Source organism: Anabrus simplex, chromosome 2, assembly GCF_040414725.1.
Source record: "Anabrus simplex isolate iqAnaSimp1 chromosome 2, ASM4041472v1, whole genome shotgun sequence".
Classification (NCBI taxonomy): Eukaryota; Metazoa; Arthropoda; class Insecta; order Orthoptera; family Tettigoniidae; genus Anabrus; species Anabrus simplex.
The window spans coordinates 165,914,925-165,923,921 of NC_090266.1; the positions used below are offsets into that span (position 1 = coordinate 165,914,925).

General features: G+C 41.7%; 1 pseudogene; it reads left to right on the plus strand.

Moving 5' to 3' along the window:
- Positions 1 to 2,220: 2,220 nt before the first annotated feature.
- On the plus strand, positions 2,221 to 3,003 carry LOC137498446 (uncharacterized; annotated as a pseudogene).
- The last annotated feature ends 5,994 nt before the right edge of the window (positions 3,004 to 8,997 follow it).

Consider the following 8,997-nt stretch of genomic DNA (forward strand, 5'->3'; position numbering starts at 1 on the left):
TATTGTAAAAAAAACTGAAGTAACGCGTACAATACTATCTAATAACGAAGCGGATTTACAGAAAATGGCCAAACATTTGTTTAAACGACGTGAGGCATGTTTTACTGCGGAAGGAGGTCATTTTCAACAGCATCTTATATGAGTAACAAACCTGCACACATGTACAATACTTTAAACATTAATGTTTCAATTCGGGGCGGGGGTTATTTTATTCATTTTGTAGTTATTTTATGTACCCCTTATTTTTATTCAGCTAGATTATTACCGCTTACCCGAACTTCAAATAGTCGGAAGATATTTGAGGTGGAAACCGTAGGTGTACCACTCTGTTTTCCAATATGGTAATTACTGGAATTATGATACTCTTTGCCGACAGTCCTCAAATCATCTATTCAAATTGTTACCCACTCTCAGAATACAAATTTCAGCTCATCGCCACAACGTTCCAACATTCCTAGCGTAGTGTTTATTGTTGGCAGACTCACCACGGAGGGTTTTTACAACATAAAGGTCGATTCACACATCTCCGGGACGTGACGGCGCTCTCCGTTTCCGTATCCGTCCTTTCCGACATGAATATTTCACGTCTGTTCTCACACTTCAGTTCCGTGCAGTTCCGTGCAGTTATAAGTCAGCAATCAAGTGTTCCATGATGAGTTTTCTTAGTGATGATGAACTGTTAATGATAGCTATAATCTTGGATGAAGAGGAGAAAGAGAGGAAGAAACAGTGGGTTCATCCTATATGGAAACGCAGGGATAAGGAAGGAGAGTTTTCTACTCTATATAAGTGCTTGAAGGACGACGAAGTAAAATTTCACGGATATTTCAGAATGAGCAGAAATACATTCAGTGAGTCGTTTAAGAAGGTAGAGCCTTTAATTACAAGAAAGGACACGTTTTGGAGACCTGCAATTACACCGATGGAAAGACTGGCTGTATGCCTGCGGTAAGTAGACTTAAGTAATATTAAAATAAAATGAAAATGAAGTAAGTACATTCGTGTTCATGACAACAATTTTGTAGTAGCATAAATGAACAAAAATACAATATTTTGTAAAACATCATACCGTGAACTTTACGAGGAAGAATTTAAGAAATATGTATTTAAAACAGCAGGGAAAAATTGAAATCATTAGTGTTTTTGGATGTTGAAATAACTGTCATGTTACTGAGTTGATTTTTCACCAAACTTCTGCCAATAAAGTTGTAGGTTATCTTCATTGTTGATGACTGTTGAACACGATGAAGAACTGAGAGTATCTGTAGTCGCATTTTCTGGTAGTGCCTCTAAGGGTTGAAATGCCCTCTCACCAGATGCTGTTGTCGAGCTGGTACTTTGCTCTGTCAACATCATCATTTCATATTTATGTGCGGTTGCGAAAATTTCTGATTTAGCTAAACTCAAGTAGTATGGAGACAGTGACTTCAACATAGGCGAAATTCCAAATAAAAGGGCATCAACGGGGTGTTGTAGATGTTCATTGGCCCGGTTAGATATAGCTGAGCCCTGCGCAGAATTTTTTTCGATGATGTATTTCATCAGTATCGACGATGCTGTTGGTTCATCCTGTAGCTTCCTTTTCTTACAATACCTTCGAGGGGTTGAAAACGTTGAGGAGTCAGTTTTATCACTGATGTTTCCTGTAGATATACCCTTGTTGTTTACATCGTGAGGTACAGGCTGCTGCTTGGATTGCGGTGGTTCTGCTGTATTTGAAGTATCATGTTCTTCCTCGTCTTCACTTTCAAAATCGTCATCTGCGGACAGATTGATGTTTCCCTTAGTTTCTCTTTCATTGAAGTATTTATCCAAGAAACTTAATTGATCCGCAAATCTGTAGCGTTTTACAGTTTTTGCTGCCTCCCCACTTTTAGTTCTCAGTTTTTTCAGCCACTTCTTATAATTATCTCTTAGATTGTTCCACCTTGCTTTGCACCTTTCACCTGGAAAAATAAATAAATTATTTAGGCCTTTACTCTTTTGAAATTAGGTAGGAATTTAATTAATAATTAAGTATTTAATCGTTGGTGTTTACTCATAATGATAAGTTTATTGTGAATTCATAAAATTAGGTATTTTTGTATTTGTTTCAGATTCCTCGCAACCGGAGATTCATTTAAAACAATATCTTACAGCTATCGTCTTGGGCATTCCACTGTACACAAGATTGTGAAAGAAACTTGCGAAGCTATAATAAGAGCACTGATACATGACGTAATGCCTCATCCAACAGAAGAAATGTGGAAAGCCACAGTGAAAGACTTCCAAGAACGCTGGAATTTTCCGAACTGTTTGGGATCAGTTGATGGTAAACACGTCGTCATTCAGGCTCCGCCGAACAGTGGCTCCCAGTATTTCAATTATAAGAAAACATTTTCAGTTGTTTTATTAGCACTTGTAGATGCCAACTATAACTTCATTGCTGTCGACATTGGATCGTACGGTAAGAACAGCGATGGAGGTGTCTGGGCTCATTCGAATATTGGGAAAGCTTTTGAACAAGGTGCCTTATCAGTTCCTGGATATACACAATTGCCAGGTTCGTCCATTGAAATACCACATGTAATAGTGGGTGACGAGGCATTCCCTTTAAAGTCATATATTATGAGACCGTATCCAGGCCAACAATTGGACAGAACAAAGTGAATATTCAACTATCGACTCAGTCGTGCTCGGAGGGTAGTTGAAAACACTTTCGGTATTCTAACCCAGAAATTTCGAATTTACAACAGACGAATTCAATCAAAGCCGGAAAGCGTTGATAACATAATACTAGCGACTTGTGTGCTACACAATTTCATTAGAAAGTATGACGACAGTGTTTTCACGCTTATAAATGAAACAAGTGATTCCACAAACCAAGAGTTTGTCAATCCACAGCTCCAAAACGTGCCCCCTCGTGGTGGGAATTCGACCAGAGAGGCTTTCTGCATAAGGGATAAGTTAAAAGATTATTTCTGCTCAGAAGCTGGTTCAGTACCGTGGCAAGAACACATATGAAAGATGTCGATAACGTCACTTAGTGAGTGGCTGAAGACCTTCCCGATATGCTAGTATATTAAGTTCTGAGAATGTCAATTTTTAGTAACATAATTAGTATCTTATGATTATTATATTATTTTATATAGGCCTACTGTATATGATTATACTCGTATAATTGTTATAACTATTGTTTATAATGTTATGTTTATAACTATATTAAATTTGGATTGATATTCACATTGTCGCAGGTACATAGGCGTCGACTTGTTAAACATTTAGAAGGTGGGGGGGGGGAGGTTGTGCAATAAAGTGAGGTATTAGTAAATTATTTACTACAACTACTAGAGAAGAAGGTATTAATGATATTAGTGCACTACATTTGCTTTTAATTACTTGAAAAATTAAATAAATGAAATTGTTGATTAATGTTTAATGCCCCTGACTTTGTAGGTTGGGGGCAGAAAGTGCCTTGTCGCGCTAAAGTCGGTGCCTATGTACAGACAGACTGATTTTCTTAATCTTAAAAGCAGAAAAAATTGGTTACCTACCTTCAGCTTCCATTTTCTCGCCAATTTCCTCCCATACACGCTTCTTCAAACCACTATCCATATATTTTGAATCAGCTAAATTATATAGAAAAGAGCGTGCCTTCACTAATTCAATCAGCAGTTCGTCCTTCATTTTGGAAGATAAAGTTCAAACGTACACAGATAACTTCAGTACTCTACGAAAGCAGAGAAGCAGGAAGGCGCGATGAGAGAATTCACGTCCGTGAAAGCAAGAAAATATCGTTGGCGAGCGAATACGTATTGCCGGCACGGATCATGGAGAAGCACTGAAGGTCACGGCGAATGACGTCAACGGAAGTGTATGAACTCATCCCTTCGTTTACATGGCGACGATATTTTATTTTCACGGAAGATGCCGTCACGGCACGGAGAGCGCCGTCACGTCCCGGAGATGTGTGAATCGACCTTTAATGGAGTTCAACCAACACGGATACCGGTACGCATTACGACATACCAGAGTCTCGGATGTCATTCAAGCAAATTAACGGACAGGGAGACACTACGAACATCCTTGACGGTCTGATACTTCAAAAATGAAGCATTTCCGAGCCCATGCGAATATAACGTAATTTTCTTTAAATTCCGGCCCGTCCATTATTAAACATCGCTGGAAAAGTCTTGAATTATGCTGAAGCAAAGCTCCTAAAATGCTTTAAAGAATATTAAAACGGAAAAGTTCACTTCTCTGTTAACACACTAAAAGTAAGCCTGTAGTTTTGTGTTTTGTGTGTCGTGATCATAGTAACGGGGCCACCTGTTTTACATAGAGACCGAACTCAGGGACGTGACTTTTCATTTTAGAAAACCCACATCAATTGGTCGGAATATGAAGTATGGCCACCTTCGTGATAAGCTAATGACTATGTCACTCGGCTATCTTGCCCCTCTCTTGGTATACTATGGTTTATAATTGGCAGAGTAAGAATGTAATCATACGAGGAATCTACTCCTACTGAATGTGTTGGGTATACGGCTTGGGTCACGTAGGTGACAGCTTGCGTTAGGGAGACAGTGGGTTCGAACCCCACTGTCAGCAGCCCTGACGATTGTTTTTCGCAGTTTATTACTTTCATACGAGGCAAATGCTGGGCCCGAACCTTAATTAAGACTGTGGGCGCGTCTTCCCCAGTCCTTGAATTTTCCTATCCCACCGTCGCCATAAGACATGTCTTGTATTGGTGCGACGTAAAAAAAAAAGCTATATGTGAAATGTTGTTCCGCATTTTGTTACACTCTGAATGATGCACGACGTGAGGAAATGCTTTTATAAAAATCATCACAAGTTTATTCAGTGAAGGTATTATGTCAATGTATTCGATCAAAAATAGGACTTGTATTGATCCGTGTAGCTATTACTTGTGGCCCCAGCATCATTGCTCCGACATTAGAGCAAGCCGCTGATGGAGCACTAGCGAAGAATACAAAAACAAGGAGAGGATGAAGAGTGGAGGGAGCGGATGCAATCGAATCGCCAGAATGTGTCAAGTACGGCGTGCCACAGCGCCATGGCTTGAGACTGGTGCGTGCCTCAACTCTCAATTCGCTGAGAGAACCGCTGGCCAGATGATGTCTTTCATGGAGCAGTACGAGGACACAAACAGACTTCGTTTCCCTCAACTGGAAAATAAGATCTGCAAGAATTATTTCAAACGATAACATTTTCCCAGTGTTTGAAACTCGAAAAAGAGAAAATTAATGAGAAATAGTTTGTTCCTGCTTAGGGATGATTTACTACAGGAACATGGACGTTTAGCCCATGATTTTCTCATATTGCCAACACTAATTATGTGCAGTCACAGACTATTAACTGAGCCTTTCATTTCCCCCAAAACTATCGATTTTGGACTAACACTAGAAATACATTTTGAAAGGAGACTCTTTTCATGAACACTGTCGTATATCTCTTAGTTTACTGTTATACGTGTGAGAACAGCACAAATCTGGCTCGCTGAACGATAAGGCTGAATCACTGATAAAATAGTGATGTACGTCCAATTACTGTACCCTCTATTTAATGTTACTGGAGTTCTAACTACATTTCTTCTCTACCGAGCTCGATAGCTGCAGTCGCTTAAGTGCGGCCAGTATCCAGTATTCGGGAGATAGTAGGTTCGAACCCCACTGTCGGCAGCCCTGAAAATGGTTTTCCGTGGTTTCCCATTTTCACACCAGGCAAATGCTGGGGCTGTACCTTAATTAAGGCCACGGCCGCTTCCTTCCCACTTCTAGCCCTTTCCTGTCCCATCGTCGCTATCAGACATATCTGTGTCGGTGCGACGTAAAGCAACTAGCAAAGAAAAAACAAAAAAAAAAACACATTTCTTCTCTATGATGTTGTTCAACATGAATGGAAAAGTTTTAAGAGCAGACAGCTGCGAAAAAGACAGAAAAATCCGGAAAACTATTTTACAAGTTTTGTTAAATAGATAATATAATAAGGAAGTGTGTATTGTCGAAGAAAATGGTTTTAATGACATCGACTATCAGTGCAGAAAGAATTGCTACAGTTGAAGATGGCAGGGCATTGCATAAACAGTTTTGGGATATCGGTGATTATAGAAAACAGAGCATCTATATGTGTGTGAAAAGTTTCAGCATTGAAGGCCAAGACAGAAGTAGAACTTCGTGTACTTCCTTGAATCTGTACTTCGTAAGGATCAAGAACCACCCATAATCAGGAAAAAAATATTTTCCAGTAAGGTTTCAGTTTTAATCCTTTGGTTTGTATTTTCTTGTCAGTGCTAATTAAAATGCTCTTATTATTGCTTAGAAGTGCTGCTACCGGGCGAGTTGGCCGTGCGGTTAGAGGCGCACGGCTGTGAGCTTGCATCTAGGAGATAGTGGGTTTGAATCCCACCGTCGGCAGCCCTGAAGATGGTCTTCCATGGTTTCCAATTTTCACACCAGGCAAATGCCTTAATTAATGCCACGGCCGCTTCCTTCCAACTCCTAGGCCTTTCCTATCCCATCGTCGCTATAAGACCTATCTGTGTCGGTGCGACGTAAAGCCACTAGCAAAAAAAAGATAAATAGAAATGCTGCTTGGAATTTAAGCTACTTATTTATCATCATCATCATCTGTTTACCCTCCAGGTTCGGTTTTTCCCTCGGACTTAGCGAGGGATCCCACCTCTACCGCCTCAAGGGCAGTGTCCTGGAGCTTCAGACTCTTGGTCGGGGGATACAACTGGGGAGTATGACCAGTACCTCGCCCAGGCGGCCTCACCTGCTATGCTGAACAGGGGCCTTGTGGAGGGAGGGGAAGATTGGAAGGGATAGGCAAGGAAGAGGGAAGGAAGCGGCCGTGGCCTTAAGTTAGGTACCATCCCGGCATTCGCCTGGAGGAGAAGTGGGAAACCACGGAAAACAACTTCCAGGATGGCTGAGGTGGGAATCGAACCCACCTCTACTCATTTGACCTCCCGAGGCTGAGTGGACGCCGTTCCAGCCCTCGTACCACTTTTCAAATTTCGTGGCAGAGCCGGGAATCGAACCCGGGCCTCCGGGGGTGGCAGCTAATCACGCTAACCACTACACCACAGAGGCGGACCGCTACTTATTTATTAGAATTTATATCAGCCACATGAGAAAAAATGCTCAACTCTTGGTTCAATCGCCGTCAGGTGTAACTTCTTCTTCTTCTTCTTCTTCTTATTATTAACAAGAAATGAAATGAAATGGCGTATGGCTTTAAGTGCCGGGAGTGTTCGAGGACAAGTTCGGCTCCCCAGATGCAGGTCTTTTGATGTGAGACCCATAGGCGACCTGCGCGTCGCGATGAGGATGAAATGATGATGAACACTACACATACACCTAGACCCCGTGTCAGCGAAATTAACCAATTATGATTAAAATTCCCGACCCCTCCGGGAATCGAACCCGGGTCTCATGTGACCAAAGTCCAGCACGCTAACCATTTAGCCATGGAGCCGGACATTATAATGAACAGATACATCGCAATTGGCAAATATCCCGTTGGCAATGATCACTTACAGTGGTGTGATAACAGAGTAAAGTTAAAAACTACTTATTGCCCAGCAACAACAACTACAACAACAAGAGTACAAAAGGCAATTCCATTGGTGAAGTGGCAACCACACCACTGCAAGACAAGTGCATTTCTCAACAACTGATGCACAAACGTATACTCAATGTCCGTTCTTGAATGTGATTCGATTGTTTAAATTCTAAGTCCATCTAAAAAGGACACTTGACACACAACGCGCGCAATTTTATCGTGAGCACCATTTAACTGGTCACTGAACACGTCTGCTCTTCTCACTCACTCACAGCGACGTACTCGGGACACAGCGTGCGAGAGTTCCGCACACGCAGACATGTGGCATCAACCAATTGGTGCATCGAAATCACGGTTTCCAGCATTTTCTGTGATGAATAGTTTTCCTGTTCATCAACAAGGGTCAATTCCGCGCCAGTCTTATAAATATATTCCGGCTCAACTTTATTTTACCCACCCTGTATTTCAAGACCACAGTACGCAGTAAAAAGTTGATAAAAATTCAGTTACTCGTTTGGCTAAAGCGATTTTCGCGGATGTTTTACTGCAAAAGTATATTAATGAGCATATTATAATTGTAGTCGCCATACTCCAAATATTATGCACATATTTTGTGCCGATAATGTCAAGCTGTTTTTGGGGTTTGATTGTTTTTGGATTTCATTTATTTAAAAATATTTTGTGGTTAGATGAATATTGAACGCAACACGTTTCGCATGCGGTGAGTTGTTAGAATTGAAAGAACAAAATAATACTAGGAATATAGCCAGTTTCGTGCTGGTCTACTCTTTGAATAAGTTTTCTAATTCATGTTTTTACTACATTTAATTTCTTCCGCGTTATATTTCCAATATTTTATGTAATATTTCATTACTTGTGCCGCCTTTGTGGTGTAGTGGTTAGCGTGATTAGCTGCCACCCCCGGCGGTCCGGGTTCGATTCCCGGCTCTGCCACGAAATTTGAAAAGTGGTACGAGGGCTGGAACGGGGTCCACTCAGCCTCGGGAGGTCAGCTGAGTAGAGGTTGGTTCGATTCCCACCTCAGCCATCCTGGAAGTGGTTTTCCGTGGTTTCTCACTTCTCCTCCAGGCAAATGCCGGGATGGTACCTAACTTAAGGCCACGGCCGCTTCCTTCCCCCTTCCTTGTCTATCCCTTCCACTCTTCCCCATCCCCCGCAAGGCCCCTGTTCAGCATAGCAGGTGAGGCCGCCTGGGCGAGGTACTGGTCATTCTCCCCAGTTGTATCCCCGACCAAGAGTCTGAAGCTCCAGGACACTGCCCTCGAGGCGGTAGAGGTGGGATCCCTCGCTGAGTCCGAGGGAAAAACCGAACCTGGAGGGTAAACAGATGATGATGATGATGATGATGATTTCATTACTTATAGGCTACGGCATACGTGCTTGCATATTGCTAGAGATAGTAGG